The 14234-nt window shown below is 37.7% G+C and overlaps 1 protein-coding gene across 6 annotated transcripts in view; it reads right to left on the reverse strand.

Annotated features, from left to right (window-relative positions):
* The window catches only part of LOC113645601 (BBX high mobility group box domain containing), a 41304-nt gene extending 40202 nt beyond the window's left edge, over window positions 1–1102 (reverse strand). For 5 of the 6 annotated variants that reach the window (XR_007138898.1, XM_047805278.1, XM_047805276.1 and 2 more), the window contains exon 1: window positions 55–308. The gene's annotated coding sequence lies outside the window, so the exon portion shown is untranslated. Of the gene's footprint in view, window positions 1–54; window positions 309–737 lie in introns of those variants that run through there. The other variant, XM_027151324.2, reaches the window with a different exon arrangement.
* Between the last annotated feature and the right edge of the window lie 13132 nt (window positions 1103–14234).

The raw sequence follows: 14234 nt of genomic DNA on the forward strand, positions 1-14234 counted from the left end.
AGCAAAATACATCTGAGTTTTCTGTCATGACGGCGTCGAAAAACGGAAACTTACCCCATGAAGGCGAGCCCAAACACCAAGGCCTTGTCATTCCAACCTCCGTCCACCTTAAACTTACTGACACATCCTTCTGCACTGACCGTACAGTAGAGCACACACACACTCACGCGCACACACTCACGCGCACACACACTTTAAGCGCCTGCTGCTTTTTCTCTCTAACCGGATGGACGTCGCCGTGAACGCTTTTGCAGTCCGACCTCGAAGTCGACAAAAAGTGAACAGAAACAGTGTGTAATCCTCTAAACGAGTCGCTGTAGCAGTACTTTCGATTCAGTCGAACAGTTTTTCTGTGCATGTTTTTCTCCAGCCCTCCCCCTAACTACTGCGTCCCCACAACTGCCTTGAACAGTGTGTGTGTGTGTGTGTGTGTGTGTGTGTGTGTGTGTGTGTGTGTGTGTGTGTGTTTGTGTGGATGTCCACAGCTTTGTGTATGACTGGCCTAGCCACTTAATAAGTACCATCATAATTTCGGCCTAGCGTCAACTTTTCACATTTCAGTCTGACTGAAATGTCTGAGATATAAAAATACACAATTCCAGACCACCGAGTCAGTGTGTGTGTGAGTGAGTGAGTGAGTGTGTGTGTGAGAGAGAGAGCACTTAATGCTTCCTGGGTGTTGTATGAGAGACATGGTCACTGAAGTGTTTGTGATATAAGAGCTCTTGGGTGCTTACCTGAAACAGCCAGGGCACTTTAAAGTGACTCGGCGGACACAGTGTTGCTGCCGTTGTATCGTTGTGCACCTCTGTCACCTCCCGACAGTGTGTATGTCTATGTTCACTTTTTTGTGTGTTACTGTACACAGAGTAAGTGAACGTGTGTGTTTGGTATCGCCAGCCGCGATTGGCCGCGCGCTTTGAGAGGCAGCAGCACGCAGCCACACAGAGACCGTGTACCGATTCAACGCCCATCCGAAACATACATTAATCCAACATTGTGGTTTAATGTCTCGGTGATACACTCACACCGTGTGCACATGTCTACGAGCTCTTTTTGTTCGGCGGTGATGGAGGACGAAATGTTCAGTCGATGTGAACACGGAGGCACTTCATTCGCCTGAGATCACAACAGGGACAATGTCAAACACACAGCATGTTATATACCGTAACAACACAAACGCACTAGTTCACTATAATATATATAATATATATATATATATATATATATATATATATATATATATATATATATATATATATATATAGTCACGTGATACGACTTAGGTACTTAGTGCTAATTTGAATTTCCGTGTTAAATCCCATCAGACTCTCATGCCCTCTTTTTTTTTCTTTTCTTTTCTTTTTTTTTTTTTTTATCAACAGCACATCTCTGTATCTAAACTGTAATCTAATTTTTCATGTCATTAACAAGCCCATAGCTTCTTGCTAACAAAACAAACGGTAAAAAATGAGGTGATGAACATGAGTAAATGATGATTAGGTCACTTAGACTTAGCCTTCTTGTATACAGTAGCTGGTGTGCTTGTGATGTTTTGGTTCCTACAAAGAAATAGTTGACTTGTTTCAATCAGTTTAATAGCGTTCACACGGTATATCGCTTTATTGAGACTTGTTTATTCACTACAAAACCGCTGGTAAAGCTGTACGTTGATGGATACATTTGTCATTCATTCACAAGGACCTTTACTAATGACTATGCAAAGTAACCCTAGTCATAGAACTAAGATACTGTCAATTAAAAGTCTGTGTTATTTAGTCACAAATACATTTTATGCACTTTCAGGGGAAAAGATGACTAAAATATACCCTTATTTTATTTATTATTTTTTTACATTTGTAAATTATTTATTTATTTTTAGTGCAATTAGAATCTTTACAGTGTATATTTTGTACTGTAATTGAGGTACTTAGGGTGGCTTAGTGGGTAGCATTGTAGTGTTTGGCATCTCTAGGATTGTCCCAGCCTCCAATAACTACACACACAAAATTCATGAATGGAAATGAATCATCTCTGACCAGATACTGTATGATGGTCCAACTGTATATAATGATAAAGAGTATGTGGTGCTTGAGTATTTACTCACTATGTATATTTATTAGACTCTATAATAGATGCTTGTAATTTGCTATATCAACTGACATGATTATATCGTAACAAATGTACCGTACTGAACTAAACTGTAAATTTCCTTTACGCTGGGCTCGTACATCAGTGATACACCCATTGGACCTTAAGATGTATCTTTTACCTAGAAAGGTGCAAGTTAAGTATCTTCAAAGCTTCACTCTAAAAGCTAATTACAATCCAATTCCCTGCATCTGGGATTATGTATTATGTATTATATAGTATTATGCTTTTGTACAATATACAGCAGCAGTAGTGTGTAACATATCATCCGTATATGTTACACACACTACTGCTGCTGTTTATTGTACAAAAGCATAATATTGCACAACACTGTTATTTGCACTGTCATGCACTTCTTACACTTTTTGTACATAACTGATCAGTCATATATTCTGTATTCCTATTTAATTCTCATACTGTCTATATTGTCTCACAACATCTGTATTGTCTTGTATAGTCTGTTTTGTCTTGTCTTGTATAGTCCAAGCTAAATATATAGTATAGTGTTATTTATGTCTGTACTTTTGAGATACACGAACAGCTGGAATCAAATTCCTTGTGTGTGTCTACACACTTGGCTAATAAACCTGATTCTTATTCTGATTCTGATCTGTCCATTTTCTGTTCCACTTATCCAATGCAGTGTCACAGGTAGCCTGGGGAATCCAGCACAAGGCGGGGAAACCTTTTACAAGGTGCTCACTGGGGAGGGAGGAGTGGATTGTTGGTGGCAGTGTGTATTCTGCCAAACTGTGCAAAGCAACAGATGGCCCACAGTTAGTAATTAAGTATCTACAAAGTTCACCTACATAGCAGGTGTACAGTACCTAATAAATGTCCAATTGAGTGTGTTAGTCTTCATACTGTAAGTATTTGTGGCTCTGATGGTATGTGTGTTATTAATGTCCCGGTAGAATTGTAATTTCAAAACACATTCATAAAAGCATAGTATATGTGGATTTTATGTGGTAGGCCTGATATGTCTCTGTTTTCCTTGCCTCAATACTTCTGATGTTAAATGATAGCAATCAGCAATATAGCTACAAAAAACAACAACAAACTTCAAACAGACTACTTTAAGCCAAGTGCTTATTTCTTTCATTTTCATTGTCCTGATCAAAAAATGCAAAGCACTCCATCTTTACTAATATACTGAAGTACACTATATGGCCAAAAGTAAGTGGACACCTGACCTTTAAACCCATATGTGGTCCTTCCACAAAATTTTCCACTAATGTTGGAGGCACACAGTTGTCTGGAATGCATAGTACTATAAAGATCTGCCTTCACTGGAATTAAGAGTCCCTACCTGTTCCAGAATAACAATGTCCCTGTGCAGTGAGCAAGGTTCATAAAGACATGATTTGACAAGGTTGGCATGGACATACTTGAGTGGCCTGCACAGAGCCCTGACCTCAACAATACTTTACACCTTAGGGTTGAAATTGAATGGCACTTACATGCCAGGCCTCCTCACCTGACATCAGTGCCTGACCTTACTAATACTCTTGTGACTAAACAGACAAATCCTTACAGCCACGCTCCAAAATGTCAGAAATATTGGATTGTGAGCTGTTAAAAACCTAGTCAAAAGATATCTAGTAATTTAGCTGATTAAAATGCTAGAAAGAAAGAAATGTTATATAATAAAATGTTTTGCAGATTTTGTATATTTTTAAAATAATCCAAGTACTAGATTAATTTTTTTTATAAAAAACAAAAGGTATTCAATACTTGCAGCCCTGTCATTTCTTAATTTATTTTATTTTCAGTTGCTGTTTTGTTTAAAACATTAGTAATTTTTTTTTTCATTCAACAACTTGAAAAACTTGTTGGCTCACATTAAATTGTGAGTTCAGTTTAATAAGTCTATCATGTTGGAGTTTTTGTTATCACTGTTTTTCCATATGTTATTAATAAGTATAACAGTGTAAGTAAGAATATAAACCAAAAATCTTTATTTTGAGATGACTGGTCACAAAATCCTTGGCAACAAAAAATGGAGTGGTGATCAGTTTGCGTATGGGCTGTTAAGTGTTTTTTCTTAGTTTCCTTGATGGACAGTGTTACCAGCCACAAGAAGGTTACCAGCCACATCCTGTCTACTTATACTGATTTACACAAGGCAGTTTGTTACTATGTATGTTTGTATGATGGAATGACACATGTACTAGTACTGCAGTACTAGTACATGTGTCATTCCATCATACAAACATACATAGTAACAAACTGCCTTGTGTAAATCAGTACAAATTTAATCAAGAAATTTGTTGTTTGTGAAAGTCCTATCATTTTGGAAATTATGTTCATATCCTAATGATGCTTGAAAGTGTTTGAGTGAATTACACATAATATGACTAAAGTATGAATAGCTTATGAATTTTGGGTTTAATAAAAATCAAATGTAAATTCAAATTCAAATTTTATTTGTCACATGCACAATCATACACAGTACAACATGTAGTGAAATGCCTTTCACAGCTGTCCTTGTTTTATAAAAATAAATAAAGATAAATAGATAAAACGTCTTATTGATTATAAATGACCGTCTTTAGGATTTCTAGTTTCTTTTCACTGCTAAAAACATGCTAAGATAAATGGTGACACTTGTGTGAAACATGTATGCATTGTACCCTGTGATATTATTGCAAGCCGGTTGTCCAGTCAGCAAACAGCTGAGCTGAGAAACATCTGAACACATAATAGGTACATTTACAGCAGGTTCTTTATGATGTATGAACACACACCAAACACGCAAGACCTTTAAACCATTACAACGTAACAATTTATTGTTACCCTACTCTTCCTGGTGAATCTTAATCAGACAAAAATAAATAATCATTTTTATTCACAAATCAAAATAAAGCAATTTCCTATTGAAGGTCTACACATCAGATGCTTTACTCAGCCGAAGTCAGTGTCTGAGACAGTGGAGAAAGATGAGCATCCCTGGACCAATGTATCAGCTATCTTCAGTTTTCAAAGGGAACAGCTTGATAATGATCAGTGAATTACGTGCAACAAAGCCTGTGAAATGTGTTACCATTTTACCGGACAACATTCAACCTGTGAAAATATGTACAGGTTACTTGTACAGCAATTAGCTAGCTGTTGAGCTAGCCAGATCTGTTGATACTGAGTTTTACAATATAAAGGCTCAGTATTTGAAAATATCTTTATGTAGGATAATGGCACCTTTGCCAGAAATGTGTAGATAGACATGTCGTTAGACCCCAACAGGAGTCTAAAGTTAGCCAGCCAGCTTATGATACATTTCTGTTTAAATGTTGTTGATAAGCAAGGTGTTTACTTCAGTGTAGCTCACTTAGTTAGTTATAAGAACAGAATAGAAAATGAACAATTTCAATTTTTGGACCTCCACTGAGATGAGGCCGACTCTGTGAGAATCCTGAGGCATCTAGAGATCTACGAGCTCCAGCTAGACTCTGCAATACTAAAGGGAAGATGCCAACTCCATGTGGTCTTTTGCATCAATAAAGCATTTGTCAGACTGTATATTTATAATCACACCCTCCAGTGTCACCCATATGAGGATGGGTTCCCTTTTGAGTCTGGTTCCTCTCAAGGTTTCTTCCTTTACCATCTAAGGGAGTTTTTCCTTGCCACTGCTGCCTGAGTCACCTCATACTTGCTCATTGGGGATAAATACAAACACATTTAAATAGATCTAATATTAATCTTGAATTTTGTATTCTATTAATCTCTATATTATTTTTCATAATAAACTTTTGTTCTATGTTTATGTTCTGTAAAGCTGCTTTGAGTAAATGTTAATTGTATAAAGCGTTATAGAAATACATTTGAATTGAATTGAATTGAATTGTAGAGAAGATACTCTCAAATTTTCTGAGTCTTTTGACCTGCAATACTTCTATGTAATCCTGAGATGCATCTATATTCCTGGATCTGTAGAACACATCAGAAAGCCAGGGCTTAAAAGATAGCATGTGTACTGATTAGGATTATGGAGTACAGATAGGACAGCTATCAAGGGAAATTGAAACAGAAAGCAAAGCAAGACTGGATTCGTTTACTTTAAGAGAAAAGAACTCAGGGAGCAGAAAGTGTAAAGAAATCAGGGAGGAGAAGTCGGTTTGTAGAATGTGAACTGAGCTTAGGATGGATTAAAACATTTTGAGGGAGATTTCTAGTGCTTGATAGCAGGAGGATGGTGAAACAAATGTAAACGTATTCAAATATGTGAATGTTACGGTTAAAATGAACTGAAACAGAAGTAGTTTTTGACAGCATACTTTTATAAAATGGCTGTTTTTGGACAATGTAGCTGGGTTATATATTTTTGTCCTGTGGTATACTGTATTTTCTCAGTACTCACATAAAAACATGTGTGTGTATACTATATTCATATATACTCATTGATGCCAAAGGGGAGCGGAGAATCTTGTGCATTGTTCACAGCAACCACAGAGACTGCAGCAATGGTGACCAAGCCATTGTTTCACCACACAGTTCATCGCAGCTTTCTACGGATGGGCCTGCGTAGCCAACAACCCACCCAGGTCTCCATGCTAACTACCTGCCATCGCCAACAACACATGAAATTGGCCCAAGATCATCCAGATTGGGCCATGGATGATTGAAAATAAAGTGGCCTGGTCTGAAAAATCAAGGTTCTTGGCGCATCACGTCAATGGCTGAGCACAGATATGCTGAATACCAACCGAGGCTATGGCTGGATGCGCTGTTGGGTAGACACCGGCTGGGTTAAGGTTAGCATTTTTTCCTGTTTCCAAAGACATGCATTGTAGGTTGATTGATATCTTTAAATTGTCCATGGTGTGAACGTGTGTGTGTTGTGCCTTGTCATATTGGCTACTGTCCAGACTGTACCCTGCCTTGTGTCCCTAGTCTCATGGGAAAGGCTTCAAGTTCCCCTCAGTAGGATAAGCGGTATAGAAAATGGATGGATGGTTTTATTATTTACTCAAATGTAATCACTATGAAGTAGTATCCTAGAAACACTGAATTACCAGCACTGTCACCACAAGTCTGTTAGTTCCGGCCCTAATATTTCCTAAACCTCATATCACATAAGAGCTCTGATATGGAACCATAGTTTTAATCTCAGGTCTCAGAAAAATGCACCTATAAAGTGCGGTTTGTTCTTTTATCATTCACTGGTAGTATCTTTGTTTCCAATATCTTGTCCTTTTTTTGCCTTCATTTTTGCCTTCATTTCTAGCAAATGAATAAAAAAGAATCAATCCCTGAATGACTTTCTCCTCTAAGGGCACAAAAAGTCTCTATATACTGTAGTCATTCCTATTGGAAATGTTTAGAGCACTCTAAAATTTTCTAAAACTTGATGCGTGACTAGAAAAGGACCTATTTACTGAGAAGGTCTACTATCCCACCTACTATCAGAAACATTTAAATTGCTTTTGCTTGAATGTTTTGCCAAAAATGAAGCCTTCCTACGCAGATATTTGTTAGATGTATTCAGCAAAACAGTTCACTGGATGTGTATCTGCATAGTTCCTTAGGTACATTGGCAACATACATTAAATCACTACTTGCACATTTGGAGAACTGTATGTTTATACAAAGGTTTATTTAATCCTTTTCTACATTTTAAACCCAGCCCTGAATTATATATAGAGTATTATGTACCATGACTCAAGCACAACCTTTTCTGGACATGTCCATAAACAACATCAGAAAGCAAATCAACATCCATTAGAAACTTACAGTCTCTCAGTCAGGCTTACAGCACAATTCTTCCCATCCCAGACACTATGGAAAATTTTAATTTGCCTCATTTGGAAAAAAATAAGAAATGTCTTATTTTTGTAACAACAAAATTTTACCGATCATGAGAACGTCACAGATGACACCATGATGTGCATTATTAACACTGTTGATATATTAGATGTTGTGACCTCTACAAAATCTGCCTCTAGAACAGAGAGAATTCCTTCTGTACTCATTTATCATCCTAGCAATAAATAATCTTCAGGATGACCCTTATACTGCTTTCATTTTTAAGGAGCCTCCACTCATTTTCGACAGACAGGTTAAAAAATTCAAAGGCATACTTGTCAAGAGCGAATTAAATCAGCCTATGAGTAACTGCGCTACTTCTGCGAGCAACCATTCATGTTCCACTTACAAATCTATTATCACATACTCTATTAAATTCACAGGCAATAAAAGATTAGTTTTTCTCATGCATTACATCAGGGGTTGTTTATTGTTTTTTTATGTAATAGGTTCATTCAGCTGCACACTAAAGAATCCAAAAGGAGACTGGATGATTTTTTTTCTTTTGTTGTTTGTGATACTTGTTGCTGGTACAGTATAAGACTAAGTGAACTAAGTGAAGTGAGAGAAAAAGTGCTCCTTTACACTCTCAGAAACCCAAGAAGAAACAAATACAGATACACAGAGGTTGAATCCAAGGTGCGCATCAGGACCAGGATCATGCTGGAGAAAAATATAGTTGGTGGAGATTTGATTGGTTATTTGAGTTACTGTATCCTTTTTGTTGGAGCTGACAAAAATATTGATGATTTTATGCTTTGGGTTACATGAATGAGCATGTGTACAAGTGTATTCAAAGTTCCAAGAGAAACAGGATGTTTCAAGAAAATGCCCTTCTTCAGCAGTTCAAGCAAAGTGCAAACACTTTATTTTATTGGTAGATTGTTCATGCTCATAGACCCAGGTTTTAGAGTCTAAGAGAATTTATTTAATTCAAAGGCAAGTGAGAATCAACTCCGTAAAGCTGGTAAGACACAGTTACATTACATTACATTTATGCCATTTGGCAGATGCTCTTATCCAGACCAACATACTGTACATTTTTATCTCATTTTATACAATTGACCAATTGAGGATTGAGGGCCTTGCTCATGGGCCCAGCAGTGTCAGATTGGTGGACCCGGGAAGCTCAAATTCTGTAGTCCACCTCCTTAGCTACAACATCCCCCCATTGAGGACAAGTAACTGTAAAAGTGGCAAGTGGGGGGAAAATGAGATAAAGGGGCTATATTACGTAGAATAAATCAGTACAGGTTAGTATATAAGTACAAATCACTGTCTATTGAGTTTATTGGACCTTCAGTTCCATGTGCTTTGAACCTTCTGCCATAAAGAACAATAGATATGAAAACAGTGCATGTTCTAATGTACTTATTCAACTGGGTCTCTCCCCTTACTGCTGTAACTGGAGTACTGACTGTCCTCTATTGGCAGAAGTTCTGATGATTTTTTTGGGCCAGGCTCCTTCTCCTATCTGCAGAGCAGTTGTAAAGACAATGTTTGGTGCAGCCTGTAAGGCGAGACTCCATGTAAAGGTTTGTAAGCATTGTTCATAAAGGACATCCCTGTGTTTTCCATCGTCTGAGAAAGTCAAAGTATTCTTTGAGCTTTGAGCATGTATAAAACTCTGCATAGTATTAACGGACCATAAAATATGCTTGTGTCCAATAATCCTGGTTCAAAACGAATAACTAATCACCCATCAAAATCTATAGTCAAATGTCTGACTGAAATGGTAGCACATGTTCAGATTAGCTAGAATAAGATAACAGGCTCTCAAACTGAACATAAGTCTTGCAGGCAGCCTAAGTTGATCGCTGCTTTATTATGTAATTAATCAGTTATTAGCATGTAGTACTAATATAGATAGAATAATTAAATATTTTCATGTGACAACACTGAAGAAATGACACTTAGCTACAATATAAAGTAGTGAGTGTACAGCTTGTGTATCAGTGTAAATTTGCTGTACCCTTAAAATAGCTCAACACACAACCATCCATGTCTAAACCGCTGGCCACAAAAGTAAGAACACCCCAAGTGAAAATGTCCAAATTAGCGATGAGGATTCAGCATGGCTAAATACTCATAGCTAATACATAAGGAACACATAAGGAACAGGTGTGCAGAGGTGGAGAGGAATAAACAAGGGTGGGGCAGACACGTGACACAGAACATAAACAAAAGCACATGGCCAAAAGTCCGGGCTGGATCCTGACACATGCAGCCCCAGACCATGACACTCCCACCATCATGCTTGACTGTAGGCAAGATACAGTCTTTGATATTGTCTTTGTACTCCTTACCTGGTTGCTGCCACACATGCTTGACACCATCTGAACCAAATAAGTTTATCTTGGTCTCATCAGACCACAGGACATGCTTCCAGTAATCCATGTCCTTAGCCTGCTTGTCTTCAGGAAACTGTTTGAAGGCTTTCTTGTGCATCGTCTTTAGAAGAGGCTTCTTTCTGACTTCCTTCAAATATACACTGTTATACAAGCTGTACATTCACTACTTTACACTGTAGCAAAGTGTCATTTCTTCAGTGTTGTCACATGGAAAGATATGCAATTGCAAGTTGGCCAATTGCAAGTTGTTGTTCTCTTTGACTCTCCTCTGTAGAGTGGCAACATTGAGGCCTCAAAACAACTCTCAAATGACCTGAAAACAACATTATGGTTTAGGGGAAGGCTACAAAAAGTTATCGCAGAGATATAAGCTGTCAGTGTCCACTGTGAGGAACATAGTAAGGAAATGGAAGACCACAGGCACAGTTCTTGTTAAGGCCAGAAAATATATTGGAGAGGCAAAGGCGAAGGATGGTGAGAACGGTTAAAAACAGCCCACAGACCACCTCCAAAGATCTACAACATCAACGTGCTGCAGATGGTGTCACTGTGCATCGGTCAGCAATTCAGTGCACTTTGCACAAAGTGAAGCTGTACGAGAGAGTGATGCGAAAGAAGCCTTTTCTGCACACACGCCACAAACAGAGTCGCTTGGGTTATGCAAACGCATATTTGGACAGCTTCATTTTGGAATAAGGTGCTGTGGAGTGATGAAACAAGGTAACAAGGGGCGTTATGCATGGAGGCCAAAGAACACAGCATTCTAAAAAAAAAACAATTGTTACCCACAGTAAAATTTGGTGGAGGTTCCATCATGCTGTGGGGCTGTGTGGCCAGTGCAGGTACTGGGAATCCTGTTAAAGTTGAAGGTCGAATGGATTCCACTCAATATCAGCAGATTCTTGAGAATAATGTTGAGGAATCAGTCACAAAGTTGAAGTTACACCGGGGCTGGATATTTCAACAAGACAACGACTCAAAACAATGCTCAAAATTTAATCTGGCTTTTATGCAGAGGAACAAGTACAATGTTCTGGAATTGCCATCCCAGTCCCCAGACCTGAATATTATTGAACATCTGTGGGGTGATTTGAAGCAGGCTGTCCATGCTCGGCAACCATCAAACCTAACTGATCGGGAGATGTTTTTTAAGGAGGAATGGTCCAAAATACATTCATCCAGAATCCAGCCACACATTACAGGTTATAGGAAGCATCTAGAGGCTGTTAATTCTGCTAAAGGAGGCTCTAAATATTGATGTGATTTTTCTGTTGGGGTCCCCAAATTTATTAGCATTTCCTGTTAATCTAATAAATCTCATTTCACTACTGAAATATTTCTGTGTCCTTCAGTTATTTGATAAATCAAAATGAAATTGCTGATCCAAACACCCAAATATTTATAAATGAAAATCATGGAAATTGTCCAAGGGTTCCTAAACTTTTGCATACGACTGTAGTATAGTATGACAGTACTCATATCAAATTCTAAATTTATTTGTCACATACATAGCCATACACAATACGACGTAGTGAAATGCTTGTACGACTGCCTTCTCAACAGAGTTAAATAAATTAATAATTGAACAGATGTACAGTTCAGTTCCCAGTTAGAGCTGTAAGTACAGGAAGAGTAAAAAAAATAAATAAAAAGATTAAAATCAAGTAAATTTGAGAAACGGAAATGGTGTATAAAGGCATGTATAATTTGGGTATTCTTGTTTTTTTTTATTTTTTTAATGCTGTTAAAAACACCAATTCTGGGATTCTTAATGCTGTTGAAAGAAAATCAGAGATCCATGTAGTCAGGCTGTAAATGTGTGACTGAAAAGCTTCCAGGATTAAGGTCAATATATGCACAGAAGCACACCGAGATGCAGCAAATGACAAAGTGTGTCTGAACACTTTTAATTTCTTTCTACTAAAATATATTCAAAAACAGGCAGAACTATATATATGTATATAAAGGATTACATGATGCAGGTCACACTGACTCATTTTAACCAGAACACCTGTCTGTATTATTCAAATAGAAATAAAAAAAAATAATAAAAATAATTACATCTGTACTGGCTTTACTGCAGCCAGACATTCTATGTTAACACAATTGAAGTAATCCGCAATCACAGATGTTATAGCAAAAGTAAATATTCTACAATGATGTTCTCTCTCTTGAGATGACTATTACTGATGATTAACAAAGCTACGCTGCTTCATTAACGACATGGTCAAGTATCGAATCATCCCTTAAAGACTACATGTTATCTCATTCATAATGTCCTAAATGTAATCCACCTTGTTTATATGCATACAGGTGTTTTTCAGTTGGTGTGATCATTTGTTGGTGTGATCACTGATGTTTATTGTTTATTAGTGTTGTGAGTGTGTAATATACAGTAAGATTAATATAAATCTTGGATGATGTAATCTGTTGGAAACTAATATATGCACTAGACAACCTGGTAAACATATTTATGTATGTATATGTGTGTGTGTTATTATATATTCTATTTTCTAGAGTCTTGAATTCATGCTAATTCATGATGGTCATTTTTTTGACTGAACAAGCCATCTTTTTGTACAGAACACTAGAGACGGGAATTCAAATTTCTTTGGACTCCACAAAAGTAATAACAGGCCTGTAAGATCTCAGGCTTCACATGCAGCCTCTGGGTTTACAGAAAGGTGGCACTATTGAACAGTCTAGGGAGAAATGTATAGAATACAAAATTACTAAGGAAAAATTTATATATTTTTTTTCAGCTTGTGTAGTACATTTTGAATATTTTACAGCATGCTGAGTATTTCTACAGTATTCGGTGAACCCCTTGAACTATGGCATCTCTTGACAATGAAAATTTAGTTTAGAATGATCTAAGTTTAGAATTATCTTTGGCATGTTTACTTTGTTGTTAGGGGCCTTTGTGTTAAGGGACCTTCGTCTAACCCCTCCCTTCGTAATGACATTAATTACTGAGTATTGTATTAGTGGTCACACCTTTGTTGAGAATTATCACACTGATTAGAGATAGGATTTTCTACTTTGACAGGCTTTTGTATAAAATGTGTGACCTCACCCTAAAGTATCAACCAGAACATTAGGATAATTCAAGAAAGATTGGTATAAATAGTAATTTACAGCATTTGTAATATGTTTCTTATACAGTGCAATGCAGTTTGATTGTAATGTAAACGTTCAATAAGCGTTAAAGGACAAAAGAGATGGTGGTAGCTCAGGGAGACGCAGCGGTAACTCAGTGGTTAAAATGGTGGCCTACTGATCGGAAGGTTGTAAGTTCAACTCCCAGATCTGCCACTGCTGGGCCTTTTAGCAAGGCCCCTAACCTCAGCTGCTCGTGTAAGTTACTCTGGACAAGGGCATTTGCCAAATGGCTTAAATGCACGAGACAGTACACTTTGGGAAAAAGGTGCCATTGTATTATATGTTAGAAAACAATGTTTTAAAATGGACATAAAGAGATAGCATACACAATACACTTTGGAAGTTATATCTATATTTACATCTATACAGAAAGTAATGGTATGCACAAGGAAAATGTATAACACTTTGTACTCTTTGGCGTTAGTTAGTGGGCAGTCGTGGCCTAAAGGTTAGAGAGTCTGATTCGTAACCCTAAGGTTGTGGGTTCGAGTCTCGGGCCGGCCACGACTGAGGTGCCCTTGAGGCACCAAACCCCCCAACTGCTCCCCGGGCGCCGCAGCATAAATGGCTGCCCACTGCTCTGGGTGTGTGTTCACGGTGTGTGTGTGTGTGTGTGCACTTTGAATGGGTTAAATGCAGAGAACAAATTCTGAGTATGGGTCACCGTACTTAGCCGTATGTCACATCACTAGTTCTCTACTGAATAGCTGAATGTTTCTGTATCGGAACAGGGTCCTTGTTAGGACCTGGTCATCAAATAATTATAAA

This window comes from Tachysurus fulvidraco, chromosome 20 (assembly GCF_022655615.1).
Source record: "Tachysurus fulvidraco isolate hzauxx_2018 chromosome 20, HZAU_PFXX_2.0, whole genome shotgun sequence".
NCBI lineage: Eukaryota > Metazoa > Chordata > Actinopteri > Siluriformes > Bagridae > Tachysurus > Tachysurus fulvidraco.